Raw genomic sequence first — 19989 nt, 5'->3', positions numbered from 1 at the left:
ACCTGCCTGATGAAAAAGCCAGAGCTCAATGGAAAACTCAACCTCCAATTATGAGACACAAGAGAGACACAGAAAGGTAAACAAGGAAAACACACTCACAGAGACCCTGTTATTTAACAAGAGCAAACTCTTCATAGACAAGTAGAGTGTATGAGTATAAATTACACAAAATAATGATAAAAAAAAATCCTTATAAATGGCTTCAAAGGGACTGCAATGGAAGAAAGGGAGAGAATGAAGTGGAAAAGGGTAAACTGTGACACACAAAGAGGCATAAAAACAACATAGCAGAGGGAAAGAAGGGATGGAGATGAGTATTATATGAACTTTTCCCTCATTGGTTCTGGTGCAAGGAGGGAATAACACAACCAGTTAAGCATAGGACTCTGGAGAAGAGACGCAAAAAATATCATAATAGAGGGAAAGAGAGGAGGGAGAGGAGCTTTGCACAAGATTTGTTCCCATCACTCTTGGTGTGAAGAAGAAATAACATACTACTTTAAGTATAAAAATATCCTACAGGCAGTAGGAGGGGGAAAGGGCTACAAAAGGTAGGGTAGTTAGGAGAGAAGAAAGAAGTAAGGGGTAAGGGGAGGAAAAGGAAGGGGGGCTGGTAAGAAGGGAATACTGAGAGAGGCCATGGGCAAAAGGGAAACTCTTAAGGAGGGCAAGGGAGTAGAGAAAAATATATAAGCACAAATAGGGGAGGGAATAGGATGGAGGGAAAGAAACAGATAGTAATCATAACTGTGAATGTGAATGGAATGAGCTCCCCCATAAAACAGAGGCAGATAGCAGAATGCATTAAAAACCATAATCACCTACAATATGCTGTTTACAAGAACCACATCTTAAATGTGTTTAAGTAAAAGGCTGGAGTAAAATATATCATGCCTCATATATCAGCTAAAGTAAAAAAGCAGGGGTAGCAATCCTTATCTCAGATAAAGCAAAAGCAAAAATCCATCTAATTAAAAGAGATAAGGAAAGATATCAAAGGAATCAAATTACGCAAAGAAGAGACCAAGCTATCACTCTTTGCAGATGATATAATCATGATATACTTAGAGAATCCTAGAGAATCAAGTAAAAAACTACTTGATACAATAAATAAATTTGGCAAAGTTGCAGTATATAAAATAAACCCACATAAATCCTTAGCATTCCTGTATATTTCTAATGAAATCCAACAGCAAAAGATAGAAAGAGAAATCCCATTTAAAATTACTGTAGACATTATAAAATCTTTGGGAATCTACCTGACAAAACAAAGACAGGACCTATATGAATACAACTACAAAACACTTTTCACACAAATAAAGTCAGATCTAACTAATTGGATAAACATCAATTGCTCATGGCTGGGTCGAGCTAATATAATAAAAATGACAATTTTACCTAAATTAAATTACATATTTAGTGTGATACCAATTAATTTACCCCAAAAAAATACTTTATAGACCTAGAAAAAATAGTAACAAAATTCATTTGGAAGAACAAAAGGTCCAGAATATCAAGGTATCAATGAAAAGAAATGCTAGGGAAGATGGCCTAACCATACCAGATTTTAATCTGTATTATAAAGAAGCAGTCATCAAAACTACTTGGTTCTGTCTGAGGAATAAAGCAGTGAATCAGTGGAATAGATTGTGTACATGAGACTCAGCAGTCAGTGACTATAATAATCTACTCTTTGAGAAACCCAAAGACCCCAGTTTTGGGGATAAGAACTCACTATTTGACAAAAATTGCTGGGAAAACTGAAATATAATATGGCAGAAACTGGGCATAGATCATTATCTAACACTGTACATGAAAATTTAGTCTAAATGGGTGCATGATGTAGGTATAAAGGATGATACTGTAAGCAATCTGGGAAAGCAAGGAGTAGTTTACCTGTCAGATTTATGGAGAGAGGAAGATTTCAGGACTAAGCAAGAATTAGAATGCATTATAAAATGCAAAATGCATTACCTTGATTACATGAAACTGAAAAGCTTCTGTACAAACAAAGCCAATGTAACAAAGATTAAGAGGGAAGTGGGAAATTGGGGAATAATTTTTGCAACCAATGTCTCTGATAAAGGCATCATTTCTAAAACATATAGAGAATTAAGTCAAATCTATAAGAATACAAGTCATTCCCCAATTGATAAAAGATCAAAGCATATGAACAGAAATTTCTTAGAGGAAGAAATTAAAGATATCTATAAGCACATGAAAATATGTTCTAAATAACTATTGATTAGAGAAATGCAAATCAAAACAACTCTGAGGTACCGCATCTCACTGGTAAGATTGGCTAAGATGACAAAACAGGATAATGAGAAATGCTGGAGAGGATGTGGAAAAATTGGAACACTAATATATTGATGGTGGAGTTGTGAACTTATCCAACCATTCTGGAGAGCAATGTGGAACTATGCCCAAAGGGTTATAAGTAATTACATACTTGTGACCCAGCAATACCACTTATAGGGTTGTATCCCAAAGAGATCATAGAAGTGGAAGGAAGAACCATATGTACAAAAATATTTATGGCAGCTCTTTTTGTGGTGGCAAAGAATTGGAAATTAAGGGGATGCCCATCAATTGGGGAATGGCTAAAAAAGTTATGGTGTATGAAAGCAATGGAATACTACTGCGCCTTAAGAAATGAAGAGCAGATGGACTTCATATCTACCTGGAGAGGCTTATATGAACTGATGCTGAGTGAGAAGAGGAGAACCAGGAAAAAATTGTACACCATTACAGATAAAAAGTGTGTGTGATGACCAATGTTGATAGATCAGACTCTTCTCAGAAATGCAGTGCTACAAGTAAACTGCAAAAGACTCATGATGGAGAGAGATGTTTACATTCAGAGAAAGAACCAGAAAAAACAGAGTTTGAATGCAGATTGAAGCAAATTAATTGCTCTCTTTCTCTTTCATGTTAGGTTTGGTTTCCTCTTTCCCATTGTTCATTTCATCCATTACAGTTCTTCTTTTCTACCTGACCAATGTCTAAAGTGAAAAAATAATTGAGTCAAAAGATTGTGGTCTTGAAATTACATGAATGGGGGCAGAGCCAACATGGCAGAGTAAAAGCACAAACTTGGCATGCACTCTGGCTTCAACCATCTCCAATATCTGTAAAAAAGATGACTCTAAACAAATTTTGAAGCCACAGAACTGAGACAGAGACGAACAAATCTCCCATTGAAGGCAGCCTGGCAGGATGACAGAAAAGGTGTATTGTAGGGCACTGGGAGCTGAGTGCAGTCCCCAGTGAGCTGCGGTTCTAACCCCAGGGCACCCCTAACCAGCACCCAGATCTGCCAGAACAAACTTCAGGAGAGTGAATCACCAGCAGCTGTGGTGGTTTCCAGACCCCTCAACCCATAAGCCCCAAAGAAAAAGTAAAAGGTCAGTGGGGAACTCTGTTGTAAGGGTGAAGGAACAGCCCAGTGTGGCTCCTGCCCCCGGGGCAAGAAGTGTCAGGAGGCCCAGCAGTGTTGCATGGCTGCTTTCAGAGCTCCTGGCCTGCAGATCATAGGTGGACCAAGCAACCATTCAGAGGGTAATCACTCTTCCTTTGACCTGCCTGGATCTGGATCATGGTCTTGGGTGAAGTTCTTGGGGTATGTGGCCAGTGAGCCAGAGGTTGTGAAGCTGTAGCGAGGGTGCCCAACTAATAGTGCTGGCAGCTGTGAAAACCCCAGCAATTTGGGACAAAGCTGTCTCTACTCTGTAAACAGAGTTCTACTGTGGCAAAGAGCTCAAAAGTCAAGTAATTGGCAAGATGAGGAAGCACAATTAGACCATACAATCCTTTTTTGAGGACGGAAAGGATCAAAGCATGGAACTGGAGAACAATGAAGTCAGAACTCCTGCATAAAAAGCTCCAAGATAAATATGAATTGGTCACAGGCCATGGAAGAGCTCAAGAAGGATTTTGAAAATCAAGTAAAAGAACTGGAGGAAAAACTGGGAAGAGAAATGAGAATGATGCAAGAATATCATGAAAAGCAAGTCAACAGCCTGCTAAAGGAGACCCAAAAATGGTGAAGAAAATAACACCTTTCAAAGTAGACTAACACAAATGGCAAAGGAGGCCCAAAGAGCCAATGAGGAGAAGAATGCCTAAAGAAGCCACATTTGCCATATGTAAAAGGAATTTCAAAACCCCAGTGAAGAGAATAATTCCTTCAAAACTAAATTGGATCAATTGGAAGCTAATGACTTTATGAGAAATTAAGACATTATAAAACAGGCCCAAACAAATGAAAAAACAGAAGGCAATGTGAAACATCTCATTGGAAAAACCACTGACCTCAAAAATAGATCCAGGAGAGATAATTTAATAATTAGTGTACTATCTGAAAGCCATGACAAAAAAAAAAAAGAATCTAGAAATCATCCATCAAGAAAATCTCCAGGAAAATTGCCCTAATATTCTAGAACCAGATGGCAAAAGAAAATTTTTTTTCAAATGCTTTCTTAACTTCTGATTTACATCATTCATTTCTGCCACATTTTGACTTACAAATTTTCTCCCTGCTTTCCCCCTACCCACCGCCTGAAAATAGAAGTCCCACAGGATATCCCCTACTCCAATCTGCTCTCTTCCATATTTGAGTATTTGATTTTAAAACTTTGAATTCCAGATTCATTCCCTTCCTCCCTTGTCACCCACCATTACTGGGAAGATAAGCAGTTCAGTATAGGTTGTACATGTGTGGCTAATGCAAAACAATAACATAGTAGATATATTGTAAAAGACTGACTGTATTTCCTCCCTCCTATTCCACCTCCCACATGTTCTATTATCTACTTTGATCCCGTGCCTTTTCAAAAGTGGATGCTTCCAACTTCCCTCCCCCCAGCCTGCCCTCCCTTCCATCATCCACCCTTTCATCCCCTTCCCCCCCCTACTCTCTTGGAGGGTGAGCTTCCCTATTTAGTGTGTATTTCATTCCCTCCTCAAGCCAAATTCAATGGGAATAAGGTTGACCCATTCCCTTTTGCCTTCCTATTCTTCCCCTCCATTGTAACCATTTTCCCTTGCTTCTTCTACATGAGATACTTTACCCCATTCTGTCTCTCCCCATCTCCTCTCAATATATTCCTCTCTCACCTCTTAATTTAACTTTTTAAGTATCATCCCTTCCTGTTAAATTGGTCCTGTGCCCTCTATGTACACCTGTAAACATATATACACACATTCATATATGTATTCATATGCCTATATACTCTCATATATAGACATATATATATATATATATATTTGTATTCCCTTCAACTACTGAGGAAAGTTTCATAAGTTACAATTATTGTTTTTCCATGTAGGTATGTTAATAGTTCAACTTTGATAAGTTCCTTATGATTTCTTTTCTCTATTTGCCTTCTCATGCTTCTCTTGCTTCTTGTATCTGAATGTCAAATTTTCTATTCAACTCTGGTTTTTTCATCTAGAATGCTTGAAAGTCCTCTATTCCACTGAATAGCCATATTTTCCCTGGAAACATGATACTAAGTTTTGCTGTGTAGGTGACTCTTGATTTTAATCCCAGCTCCTTTGACCTCCGGAATATCATATTCGAAGCCCTTCGACCCCTCAGTGTAGAAGGTGCCAGATCCTGGATTCTCCTGATTGTGTTTCCACAATATTCAAATTGTTTCTTCTTGGCTGGGAATTCTGGAACCTGGCTATAATATTCCTAGGAGTTTTCTTTTTGGGATCATTTTCAGGAGGTGATTGGTGGATTCTTTCAACCTCTATTTTGCCCTCTGGTTCTAAAATATCAGGGCAGTTTCTTTGAGAACTTCCTGGAGCATGATTTCTAGGTTCTTACTTTGATCATGGCTTTCAGGTAGTAAAATAAATTTTAAATGATATCTTCTGGATCTATTTTCCAGGTCAGTGGTTTTTCCCATGAGGTATTTCACATTGACTTCTATTCTTTCACTTGTTTGGATCTGTTTAACAGCATCTTGATTTCTCATAAAGTCATTAGCTTCCATTTGCTCCAATCTAATTCTAAAGCAATGATGCTCCTCAGTGAGCTTTTGAGATTCTTTTTCCATCTGTCAAATTGGGCTTTTTAAGGCTTTCTTCTCCTCATTGCCTTTTTGAGCCTCTTTTGCTATTTGAGTTAGTCTATTTTTTAAGGTGTTATTTTCCTCAGTCAGGCTGTTGACTCTCATTTCTTAATTTTCTTGCATTGTTCTCATTTTTCTTCCCAATTTTTCCTCCACTTCTCTTATCTGCTTCTTAAGGTCCTCTATGGCTTGTAACCAGCTCATATTTTCCTCGGAAGCTTTCGGTGCAGGAGTTCTGACTTCACTGTTTTCCTCCTGTTCCGTGCTTTGCTCCTTTTTGTCCCCCAAAGAGGAGTCTAATGTTGGAATCTTCTGTCTGCTTTGTTTCCTTTGACTGGTCATGTCACCCCTCAGTGACTTGACCCCTGGGCTTTTTGCCACAGCAGGACTCTGCCACCAGACAGGGGAGCTTTCATCCCAAATGCTGAGGTTTTCTCAGCTGCTGGAGGTATTAGATGGGTGCCCTCTCTGAGGTCTCCACATGCTCTGGCAAGCTGGACACACACCCCAGGACCTCCACCCTAGACTGCAATCTAGATCCAAGAAGGTTAAAGCAAGAGCGATTACCCCTCAGACTGGTGGTTGTTCCCCTACACTCTGTAGGCCAGGAGCTGAAGCTGCCATGTGCTGCTGGCTGGCTGTGCTGGCGTCTCAACAGCTTCTTGCCCCAGCGGGCAAAAGCTATGCACTTCCACTTACTGGGTCCCAAATTCCGGACTGCACTTACCTCTCACTTTGTCCTTAGCATCTATGTGTTGATAAATCTGGAAATGTCCAGAGCTGCTGCTGATCTAGAGTCCCTTCAGCCATCAGCTGATCAGGCCCACCCCGGGGCTAAAGCCTTGGCACAGGGCTGGGCTCAGCTGCCAGAGCACTGCCTGGCCAGTTCCTGCAGGCCTGCTGGGCTGTCCTCAGTGAGGTTAGCTTCTCTTTGTCATTTTGTGGGTTCTGCAGCTCCAAAGTTTGTTTAGAGTCCCCTTTTTACATGGATTGGGGAAGGTGGAAGCTGGAGCAGCGGGGAGGTCCTGCTTCTCCTTTGCCTTCTTGACTCTTCCCTGAAAAAAAGAAATTGAAAGAATTCACTGATCACCTCTTGAAAAATGATCCCAAAAAGAAAACTCCTAGGAATATCATACCCAATATGGTCATTCAATGAAATAGAGAACTTTCAAGCAATCTTGATGGAAAAAAAAAACAGCTGAACAGAAAATTTGAGTTTCAATTACAAGAAGCAAGAGAAGAATGAGAAGGTAAACAGGAAAGGAAATCATAAGGAACTTATTAAAGTTGAATTATTTATATTCCTACATAGAAAAACAACAATAATAACCCATGAGACTTTTCTCAATATGAGGATAGCTGAAGGGACTATATATGCATTACCCTTATATTCAATGAGAGTTGTGGGGGCAGGCGAGGAGGGAATAAAGGAAAGACTCTGGAACTCAAAGTTTCAAAAAACAAATGTTAATGCATGTTACATGCAATGGGGAAATATGATATACAGGCATTGGGGTATTGAAATCCATCTTGCCCTACTAGAAATTTGGGAGGGTGATGGGGAAAGATATAAGAGAGAACAGATTAGGGGAAGGGGTATTCAGTAGGCTTGCTATTCTGGAGTGGGAGTAGGGGAGAGAAAGGGAGAAAAATTTATAATTCAAAATCTTGTGGAAATGAATGTTGAAAACTAAAATAAATTTAAAAATTGGGTGGAAAAAAAAAGAAATTACATGAATGGAAGCAACCAACTAAAAAGAAAATCCAGCATCAAAATCCCATATTTACAAATTTGTGGGAAAGATATAGAGATAAAACAAAGGGATTCTGAATCCTAGTGTCATTTATAAGTTAAAATACCCATCTATCTACTCAAATCCAGGGTGAGATATTGATAAGTACAAGTTGCAGGCATCAATGAAAATACAGTAGTATCCCAGATGCTGAACAGTTGATGTAAGGAAATTGAATGAGAGACATAAAGCACTGGTGATGACCTAGTACAGGGTAAAGAACCTGAACCCTTTAGGCTCTCAAGTGTGTCCCTCTGACTGAATCTGAACATCAAACCAAACAAATTTGTTCTATGAAGTTTAGATTGAGTTAAAGGGTCTCACTTGCTACATGCAGCCTTGAGGCCACAGGTTCCCCACCCCTCACCTAGTACCTCCTAATGTAAGTTTAGTCATACAGTATAATTTCTCCAAAAGAATACTGTCACACTATTACTATTGATTACAAATTTGGGGGTGACAAATCCACATAATAGTGAAACTCTAACATTTAAAAGAATTAGCCATCTGGCTTCTATATTTTTACATCCAAAGTCACTTCAGCAGGTGCATCCTTTAGTACTTAATTTGTTCAAGTATCTGGGTTTTGTAACAAAAATATGACTTTAGCTTGATGTTTAATGACCTAAGTCACTTTGAATCCAAATTTATCTTCTGATTACTAAATAATCATACCCTCATTAAAAGTAACTTAATATTAGTATGCTAGGATGATGATGAGTTCATTTGGGCTTTTTGCTCTGGTAACTTGTTAGGCCAATGGCATATTTTGATGGTTACAATGTTACTTTTCACCAAGTAATATTATATTCTAGATTAAACCTGTTTCCTAAAAATGGTTGTGAAAACAGTTCTTTTGCTTTTTAAAAATTCCTTTAGCTTTTGTTCAAAGGCAACTTTTTTTCCTTGCCATTGTTCAATGATTGTGCTTTGTAGCTAGAAGAGAGCGTCATTGGTCTACAGAAAAAGAAACAGGAAGAAGTAGCCACAAGGTAAGCTATCAGGGTCAAATTTATTATTAAAAGAAAGGAAGTTGTGATGTAACCAATGACATTTCAATTATGAAGGAAAATTACTGTAATTTGTTATATATACCAACAATATTTAGTTTTATTTGGGATATCAGGGCATGCCTTTTTCCCTCAGTAATTTTTTCAATGAAAAAGTCACATTTTTATTTGTGATGTTGCATTAAAGATAAGATTTCTCAAGAATGACAAATATTGTTCTTTTAAACTATGTATATGTCACGTAGAAAAATCGTTAAACATTTTCTGATTCACCTTTTTTAAACTACCTTTCCCTCTTCTCTAGCATCATCATAACTAAGATCAGCTATTGTTGCCTTTGTGCTATTAGCAATTGTGTTCAGTCTCATAATACATGGGTGTTTCTAGGCCTGAATTGAGCAGATCTTTTTCTTTACTTTGTTATTTTGATTTGCGGAAGATAATTTACTCTTTATTACAAATATTTAAATATAGACTAAATCAGGGCTTCTTTAATTTTTTCCACTTGCAATCCCTTTTCACCAAAGAAATTTTTATGTAACCCCAGGTATATAGGTGTATTAAATAGGTATGTAAATTGAACTTTTACTGAATATAAAATATAAAGAAATTTATTTTAAAATAATTCTTTGGTATACATATAATTTTACAATTATTAAAGATACAAGCAAATTTGCATGCTAATGAGATGAATGTGCTTGTTTATTTTGGTGGAATATTTGATGCTGCAAAATGCATCTTCAACATTTTTCAGAATTGATTGATATTTTGATTTTATAATTGTCAATGTTGAGAATGGCTACTTCATATAAATACATAGTAGAAAATGGTAGAATTATGTTTAGGGCTATTTCAGAAATTGTTGGAAATTCTTTCCTAATCACAAGACAAAACTCATTTAATGATTTTTTTTTAGGAAACTCAACTTTTAATCCTGTGTCACTTGATAATTTGGCAAATTCTTCTTGATTTTTTAATGGCAGATAACTAACATTGTTTTCTTTTAATTGGATATGGTTTATGAACCCAACTTAGTTTTTTAGAATCAAAATTTAAAGGGAAATATTTTTGAAACTATGTCTAGAGGCACTTCAGATGCTCAATTATAACTTATAATGAAATCTTTGGGAAGGTTATTTTCAATTATAAAATAATCTGTATTTGTAAAAATAATTCTAAAGTACCGTTTTCTACCCTATTCTTCCATATGCTAACTTCTAAAGTAAAACTTTCAATTTTATCTTTTAACACAAATATGTTATTTTTTTCCTTGAAGCAACATATTTTAATCATTGAGTTTTTCAAAACTTTCCAATAAATAACACAGTTTTGAAAGCCATACATCATTATGAAAAAAAAATAGCCAAATCAGATATCTGTTCAGTCAAAAATGTAACAACTTTATCTTTCAATTCCAATAATCTGTTTGAACTTCACCCTCTTGATAACCACCTTACCTCTGCATGTTACAATAAGTTTTTGTTATCGGAGTACATATCTTTCCAAAGGTTTGAAAAAAAATTACACTTAAGGACATTGCTTTTAATGAAATTAATAATTTTGATAGTATTGCTAAGCACATCATCTAATTCTTGTGACATTCATTTTTTCACTATGAGTGCCTCCCGATGGATCATGCAGTGAAGAAAATTGATAAGTTCATTGCCACCAGCTTTAACTTTCTTACAAATACAATCCTTACAAATACTCATCCATCAATGCTCCAATACCATCTGTACAGACTCAGAACACATTTCTTTCTTCTATCTACCTTTATTTGCGAAAAATTTATCTACATATATATAATATATATATATATTATATATCTTCCCCTCTTTTGTGCCCTTCCAAAAGGCAACAAAACAATAATTACTCATGTATCCTTCCTTCATAAACATATCTTACATAAAGTAAAACTGTGCCATGTTAGAAATATCAGTTGTTTCATCTAAGTGAATTACAAACTTTGGGATGCCCTTCAGTCTGGAAGCAAGCTGCTGGAATTCATCATTACTAATTTCAGAAATTCTTTTTGAAACAGTATCATTCAATAAAGTAATTTTATGAATTTCATCCCCATACATTTTTCCAATGAACTATTTCTGACATTTTAATATTAGCAGGTAACATGAGATATTCTCCTATTGCATAGGAATTTTTAGTTTTTGCAATTAAATAAGAAGTTTCATAACATGGAAGTACATAATTTTTGTTGACAGTAACAAATTTCTCAAAATATTGTTTTTCTTTATTTTAGATTTTAAAAGTCATTCAAAATAGCATGCTTACTATGAAGATATCATTTTAGTTTGGCTAGTTTCATGCTTTCCCCAATCAAATCTTCATTAGAAATTAAACAACAAGGTTTTTTCCACACTGTCATCATTATTAGAAGTGAATCCATATTGTAAAAATAATTTGATGTATTGTCTTTTCCCTCTCAGTTTAGGTATATTACAACCTGGTAGCAAAGACTCTGTCACTTTGTCATCAGTATGTTTACCTCTTCTGTCTAAATTTAGCCACTTATCCATAAACACAAAAAAATTTTGTTCTAAAATATAAATAAATATTGTTAAATTTTTCTCAAATAAATAGCTTTGGTTTATAAAACTGCATTTGTTTGTTCTTAATTTTAAAAAAATTGATGTTCACACATACGCATACGGCAGTGATGGTGGAGAAATTTATTAAAGGGCTTTTTCTTTATTTGCTGCAATTAAACACTTAAGTTTCTGTAAAAGAAGGATGTAACAGCAATTTTTAAAATCAATCATTCTAACACAATACAATTCAAATATATACTAATTTAATACTCGTATGCTGAGGAATTATGGTAAGAAAATATTAAAAGTCTTTATTTTCTATAATTAAACTATTATTTTCTGTAAAAGCAAAAAAAATGTGTGTATAGTAAAAACATTGCAATTCATAACATAAAATACTCTCAAATCTGAGCTGAGGTGTTTCTGGCAGCATTTGTTGGCATTGTGTGGTATGATGGCATGCACAGTGCAAAGTGCTCATGCTGTGTGTTCAGGCCCAAGGTTGCAGTGAAGTCATGTGATGCAACATGGGCAAGTATAGCAGCAAGCACCCCAGCATACTTGGGATAGTTGCTAGCACAGGTTCTTAGATCTGCTTTTCTAAAGGAAAGCAACTCAAAATGGGTTAAAAATCTTACTTTAATCAATCAAACATATATCATATACCTAGCTCAGGAGAAAAAGTCAGCACCCTGAACTTCAGAGAATACAAACAGAAGTTACAACAGAAAATAACACAATTCAGCAGAGAGGGCTTCCAGCTGTCTGCCCATCATATTCATAGCTAATTAGTTACCATAGAGGGAAGCACCAACATCTGAGTTTTCAAACCTGGGGGCACTCAAAGGCTGCCCAGATTCTCTGGGTCAGAGAATGTCACAACCCTCTTGACCTACTGCCCAATAACAAAGTAACAAGTTGTGGGTGTTCTTGAAGAACAAGCCTCCTGCCACAGGTTCCATGTGACCACATTCAGCTTATTAGGGGGCAGAGTACATTTTCAAATCAGGGAAGGTTCTCAGATTTACTTAAGCTTATCAAGGGGCCAAGGGGTAGGGAAGATCTTTAGATTCCCATTATAGCAAGCACTTCCAGAAACATCTTGGATTCATTAGGTGTTTGATTTTGAATGGATTTTTGTTCATTGAGGGTTCAGAAAACTTTTACTGTTGATAATTTTTATTGCAACCCCCACATTCACCCTTATGGGTCATGACCCATAGTTTAAGAAGTACAGGAGTAAATGATGAACGATTTGATTTTCTACCTGTTTTGTCTGATAGTTTCTTGATGGCATAATCTTGAGAAGAAGTGTGGAAAAGTAGAAAAAGTGATGGATTTTAAGTCAAAAGACGTAGTCAACATCCTGCCTTGCAACTTAATATCTACGTATAAATGGGAAAGTTGTTTCCTCTCTTTGGGCTTTAGTTTATTGATTATAAGGCTGTTCAGTCATTTCTGACATTTTGTCACCCCATTTGGGGTTTTCTTAGCAAAGATATTGGAGTGGTTTGCTGTTTCCTTCTTCAGCTCATTTTACAGATGAAGAACTGAGGCAAAGAGGGTTCAGTGACTTGCTCAGGGTCACACTGCTAGTAAGTTTTGGAGGCCAGATTTGATCTCAGGAAAAGGAATCTTACTGCCTCTGGGCCCAGAACTATCCATTGTACCAGCTAGCTGTCCTATAAAATGTGGGAATTGGTCCCAATTACCCTTAGTGACCTTCCATAGTATAAATATATGATCCTAAATTTCTTAACTCTAATAGAGAGTGCATATGTTAAAACAGAAGGTCAAAATAACTTACAGCAATATACTTTGCTGGTTTTTAATTTTCATTTTTCCAAAGGTTTATATTTGTAAATATAGGTACAAATTTTCATGTTTATTTACTAGACATTTTCCTATTTAGATAAAATGAAGCAGTTTTATTTAACAATAATATGTGTTCTAAGTAATAGAAAGGGGTATATGTTAGGTTATAGGACATTAAATGAAAATAGTTGTAACTATGAGGTGATCATGGGGTGATACTAAGATGCCACTCAATTTTTGTAATAAATGATATTTTAAACTCTAGCTCACTTTAAATCAAGGGCTTTTCTCTTTTTTGCATCAGACTGTTTTGGCAGACTGGAGAAAATGATGGGTGTTTTCAGAAAAAAAAAGTTGTGTTTGCATATGTGTTTAATTTGCAATCAAATGAAATGCTAATTAATTAGAGGTTATAGGAAATAAAAAATAATAATCATTTTTCCCATCCAAGTTCACAGATTCCCTGATAGGTAATTAAGGTTGTCTTAGGATTCAAGTACGTCTGTTCTAAATTGAAGGCTACCTAACTTAAGGTTACTCTATCAAGGTAAGCTATCTCAAATTTCAGTCATGAATTACTGCCTCATATTCCAAATGTCTGGAATAATTTGTCAACTCCCTAGGTATACATTAGACAGATGATGTATTTTAAAAAGTGACTTAGAAAACACCATTAAGTACTAATATGTCTGAATTCTTGAGTCTATAAAATCTTTTTGAAAATGGTTTAGGTAGAAATCAAGGGTCTCCTTGATGAAAGCATAAACATAGAAAATAATTTTTCAGATGAATTTCTATAGCCAAAACCAGTACTATGATCATATGCCTGACTGAATGACAAGAAGAAATTAGTATCCAATTTTATCATCTATTGTTTATTAAATGTTAAATTTATTTGTCACTATGTAACCAAATCACTTTTGAAGAATCACCTCAATCTGTATTACATTTATGTACTAGAATACAAAGAATGGTATAGTATAGTTGAAAGCTTTATGGACTTTGATTTAAGAGAGAGCAATATTAAAATCATAATTCCATCTCTTACTAGTCAGATGGCAATTAGCTAGAACTCTCAGATTCTCAGTTTCATCATCTGTAAATCAGGGATAATACTATCATTACTTATAACATGCAGTTGTTGTGAGGGTCAAACAATAGCTATTTAAGTGATTAATGTTAGTTATTTTCATTAAATTATACAAAATTGTGTGACAGAAACAACTATAGGGATATCTTTGTTTAATGATCCCTTAATTTCTTCTAAACTCAGCTTGAACTCCATGTTTTCCCTGTTCTCTTCAACTGACAATGCCTTATATACTATATAATCTTGGTTTTTTTCTTTGTTTTTGTTTTTTTTTGTACATGCTTATATCCCCAATACTCAGTTTTTCCCCTTTAATTTCCATTATCTAGCAAGGTAACTGGTGCTTACTCAATATATAATAAATTCTTCTTGTTTGATTAACTGATCTTCTAAATAGTAATATTAAGAAAGGTATGAAATGGAGAGTCAGATATACACTCAAGGGGGGAGTCTTTGAAGCTTCCTCGCATAGTGTCTACATAATTGAAAGTGATATTTCTGGGGCAGCCAGGTAGCACAGTGAGTAAGAGCACCAGCTCCAGTGTTAGGATGACCTGGGGATCGAATCCAGGCTCAGACACTTAGCACCACCTAGAAACACCTGGCCATGTAACCTTGAGCAAGTTACTTAACCCCGATTGCTTAAAAAAAAAAGTGATATCTCTCAAATTCTCCTTTTGGTTGATGTAACTAAACAAATTGCACCACACCCCACAAAAATATACAAAAATTGTTCAGTGATATTTATAACACAAAATATATTGACATAATTATCCACACTAAAAAACAAAGTGATTGAAAATGAATGTTTTTCATGACAATATATGTTTCTGAAAATTCATGCTCTTAAATTACTCATTTGTTTGTATGGAGGTATGCAGATACATACTAGTTGGGTACGCATCTCATACAAGATGTGGGTGGCATTTGGAAAACTGCAGATTATTTTTAGTGATTTCAAAATTGTTGTCATAAAATTCTTGTTGTTTAAAGAAATTCTCAAGGGGCAGCTAGATGTAGCAGTAAATAGAGCACCAGCCCTGGAGTCAGGAGGACCTGAGTTCAAATTTGGCTTCAGACGCTTGACACACTAGTTATTGGACCTTGGACAAGTCACTTAACCCCCATTGCCTTTCAAAAAAAAATTCTCCCTGTCTTGCCATATGGTTTCTAATCACAGGAACACCAAAGTCCTAAGAACAATAAAAAATATTTTACAAGAAAGCAGAATGGTAATGAAAAAAGCAATTTGAGGGTAAGTGGACTTTTGAATGATAGTGATGATACTTGTGACAAGTGGTATAAAAAGACATTATCAAGGACATCCATGATAAGCAGAAAGATTAGCTAATCATAAAGCAAAAACAAGACTACAAATAATTTTTCAGTTATTATTTTTCTGTTTTCTTTTTTGTCTTTTTTTGGGGAGGGGCAATCGGGGTTAAGTGACTTGCCAGAGGTGACATGGCTAGTAAGTGTTAAGTGTCTGAGGCCAGATTTGAACTCAGGTCCTCCTGACTCCAGGGCCAGTGCTCTATTCACTGCACAACCTAGCCACCCCCAAATAAACAATTTGAATCCCACTTTTAGTAAGTCTGGAATGTTATACGTTAAGAGAAACGTGTCAATCATTGGGTGGGCTGTATATCAAAGGATTATAGGGGATAAAATGACCAAAAATCACAAAGGATGACAAAGCATGTGGGAGTTGTGATCCCTGCAAATGAGAGAGTAACCCCATCCACATGGATGAAATCCAAGGTTAATCAATATATCAAGGTATACACAATCTCAGAGTTTGAATGGACCTCTATGATCAACTAGTCCAGGACTTTCCAGAAAATGGTACAAGGAACCAGGAAACATCCTGTTTGTTATACTTTAATATATTTTTATTTATTTCATTAAATATTTCCCAATTGTATGTAAAAAAATTAACATTCATTAAAAAAAACCTGAGTTCTAAATTCTCTCCCTCCCTTTCTGCCTTCCTACTTTAGAAATCAAGCAACTTGATTTGATTATACATGTGAAGTTATGAGGAACGTATTCATATTAGTCGTGTTTCAAAAGAAAACAGACAAAACCAGAGAAATTAAGAAAGTGTAAAAAAAAGATATGCTTTAATCTGCATTAAGAGTTCATCAATTCTCTTTCTAGAAGTGAATAGCATTTTCCATTGCCTTGGATCATTGGAATTGTCTTGGATCATTGTCTTGATCAGAGCAGCTAAATCTTTCACAATTGATCAGCCTTACAATATTTCAGTTGCCACCTACAATGTCCTCCAGGCTCACTTTGCATCAGTTCATATGTCTTCCCAGTTTTTATTTTTTTTTTATTTTTCTGGAGTCATCCTGCTTGTCATTTCTTATAGCATTATAGTATTGCATCACAATCATATATCACAACTTGTTCATTCATTTCCCAATAAAGGGTATCACCTCAATTTTGAATTCTTTGACACCACAAAAGAGCTGCTATAAAATACTTTTGTACAAATAGGTACTTTTGCCTTTTATTTGATCTCTCTGGGGTACAGACCTAGCAGTAGTAACGCTGGGTCAAAGGGTTGATACAGTCTTATGTTATTAGTTTCAATGTACATCATATTGTTTGTTAATAGGAATTACAAAGAATGATGTTGAGGATTTTACTACAAATCTACCAATAAACATACGAATAAGTAGACAATGAAATAGAAGATTCTACCATCGAATAAATTTTTGAGAATCACCCATCTAATACAAGTTATATCTAATCAGGGGACCATTCTCCATCATCTCCAATAAGTGATTATCCAGTCTTCCTCCCAAAGATCTTCTTTAAAAGAATCCTCACTCTGTCCCAAATAAGCCCATCCTACTTCAGACAACCCTAATTGTTAGAAAGGATTTTGTTGCATAGACACAAAACTTGTAACCCAGTCATCCTAGTTCTGCCCTTTTGGATGAGGCAGAAGCCTAATTTCTCTTGCAGGAATCACTATCACTACATTGCATAAGTCAGTGAGTCTCAGGAATTACTAATTACCTACTATGTGCCAAGAACTTCATTAACAGCTGGGGATACAAAGGCAATCCCTGCCCTTGACGAACAAACAACCCAGGTATGTTAGATGTTGTAGGTAATGCAAAAGAATTTTTAAAATAGAGGGTCTGCCAATGAAGGATTTATTGTGATCTTTTGCAATCTGGTGAAACCTATGTAACCCTTCTCAGAAAAAATGTTTTAAATTCACAAAAGAAAATGCATAGGACTACAAATGGTACATTATATTGAAATACAGATTTTTTTCCCCCATCAAAATTCAAGGCCCCCCGGAAATCAATTGAAAGAGACCCTTTAGGTTTCCTGAGAACTACAGATTAAGGACCTTGTTCTAAGACAAGGGTATTAGGATGAAAATTAGACTACTCCAAATAAAAATTTAAAAATGTATTTAACTCTTTGAGGGGAAGCAATCCCTATAAAAATCCAATTTATTATTATTACTATTGAATTACATTATTTAGGGATCTGCGTATTTCTCTCTTTTCAGTCTTATTCTCTGGCGGTAGGTATAAGAACTAGGCAGGTTAAAATTAGGAGACCAGGGATTTCCTGTTGTGTTTATGATGTTAAAATAGAATAGGGTTGGCTGTTTTTACTTAGCAACTAATTGAGGCTAGAACTCTATTGAGGATTGGAGTTTAGACAAACCAAAGACTTCAAAGGCAAGGTAAATCCACAAAACCAGGCTTTCAAACTACTACCTGAGGCCCTAGAATGACAAAGATAAAGGTTAACCCTTTGACCACCAGTGCTAGACCTATCTACTAGGCATGCCCAGTTACAGGATGCTTCAGAGGAGTTTCACTTTCTCCAGGTTTTATCAGCCGCAAAGAGGAGGAGGAGATAGCAGAGGGAGGGGAAAACAAGTATAGCTTTTCTGGGTTTAGCAGGTAGGACCATTCTCATTAGGGAAGGTGAGGGGTGGGGTAGGCGGTGGGACCACCCTAGGAAGCTTCTTGCACTTTAGTCTGTCATCAATTTGGCAACTGTCCAAGGTGGCATCACAGACCCCCCTCTCCCCGCCCCTTCGCTGCCATGCAGTCTCGGAAAGATCAGGCAAGTTATCTCGGTACAGAGTCGCCATCCAATCATCTGAAGACGCTAGGCAGAAGAGTTTAAGGGAAAGACAGAGAGTCAGCGAGGTGGGTCCTTATTTCTCTGTTTATACTCCACCTGAGTAAGTGCAGCAGGTTCATCAGCGTCCTCTAAACTAGAACTTAGTCACAGACTTGAAGTCATATATTTTCTGATGTTTCGCCCCTACACCCTCCCAGCCTACCCCATTAGGCTCCCTCCCCTCCCTTGTTCAGTGCCCTGTCTCTTGAGTTCTCTGTCCCTCCGCCCTAATCATTACTAAACCCCGGAGAAGTGGAATCTCCTTGCAAACCTTGCGTGGTTTTAGTTGGCGACTGGGCATGCTCAGTAGATTAGGCTAGGCTTTTTTCCCCCTTCAGGGGAGTAGGGGTGGGGGGGGAGGTTGGCGGGGTGGTGGCAAGTTAGAAGCGCTTGCAGCAGGATCCCGCCCCCTGGATCAGGCTCTCCCAGCAAAAGGACCGTGCAAAGGTTGCGAAGCCCCGTCCTCAGGCATCCAAACCAGGAGGGCTAGAGGAAGCCTTCCCGCAGAGCTAGGCAAGCTTACCCCATCCCGAACCTGAGGAAGGGGACACCGCTCTCCGTGGCACTGCAGAGAGCGCAGCTCCGCCCTTCTCGCAGGAGGACAGCACCCGGTATCACGTAACCCAGCCTCCTCCTTTTCCACCACCACCACCACCACCTCCTCCTCTCTTCTTTCCTCTTCTCCTTTCCTCCTCCTCCTCCTCCTCCCCTCCTTTGCCTGTTCTCCCCTCCCTCACTCCTAGAGATAGACGCTCAAGCCTGACGCCTCTGAAAACGCAGCAGCAGTCGCCTTAGAGCCAGAGACCTCGGGAAATTCTCTTTGACCGATGCATGCTTCTGGCTCTGCCAAGAGCTAAAAGGAAAATCCAAGCAGGCAAGTAAAGAAGCTCAAAATGTATTGGGGGCGGGTGGAGCAATAGGGATAGTAGTGGAGGGGTTCGGGGTAATGGGCTGGGGAGGGAAACCCCCCACCCACCCCCTTCTCGTAACTGAGCTAGGATCTGCCACAGATGCACAAGGGAGAAGGCTGGGGGGCACACAGAGGAGGGAGATTTGCGTGCAGCCTCCCAAAAAGGTGGATGGTAGAAAGATGAGATGGTGGACTCAAGGTAGTAACTTAAAGGTTGGATGCTGTGTTTTATTAGCAACATCAAGAAGAGAACTGGCAGGCTAGAAATTTAGGCAATAAAATATATCTCCCCACCCCCCTAGCTGCGTGTTTCCTTAATCCATGCAATCCAAGAAACTGCACTGGGAATAGAGATGGAGCGTAGGGACTGGGCGGGAAAGAAGGGAAGAATATTGGGTGTGTATTGTCATTAGAGGACTTATCGGAGAGCGAAAAAATAATTAATTACTTTTCCTTTTTATTTTAAATGTATCTGAAACTATTCAGGTTCTTGCTGATCGTATGCTTTGAAGGATGGGGAAAGGGGTGTGTGTGTGTGTGTGTGTGTGTGTGTGTGTGTGTGTGTGTGTGTG

At 37.3% G+C, this 19989-nt stretch overlaps 1 protein-coding gene across 11 annotated transcripts in view; it reads left to right on the top strand.

Annotated features, from left to right (window-relative positions):
- The first annotated feature begins 18878 nt into the window (after positions 1–18878).
- The window catches only part of NRXN1 (neurexin 1), a 1464789-nt gene continuing 1463678 nt past the window's right edge, over positions 18879–19989 (top strand). For 6 of the 11 annotated variants that reach the window (XM_069071680.1, XM_069071679.1, XM_069071677.1 and 3 more), the window contains exon 1: positions 18880–19385. The gene's annotated coding sequence lies outside the window, so the exon portion shown is untranslated. Of the gene's footprint in view, positions 19386–19989 lie in introns of all 11 variants that reach the window. The other 5 variants (XM_069071685.1, XM_069071684.1, XM_069071683.1 and 2 more) reach the window with 2 other exon arrangements.

The sequence above is a fragment of the Petaurus breviceps genome, unplaced genomic scaffold, assembly GCF_028583685.1.
Source record: "Petaurus breviceps papuanus isolate PSGF00001 unplaced genomic scaffold, PetGlider_PUasm1.0 90842, whole genome shotgun sequence".
Lineage (NCBI taxonomy): Eukaryota > Metazoa > Chordata > Mammalia > Diprotodontia > Petauridae > Petaurus > Petaurus breviceps.
The sequence above is the reverse complement of the archived record's forward strand: the minus strand, read 5'-3'. Positions and strand labels throughout refer to the sequence as shown.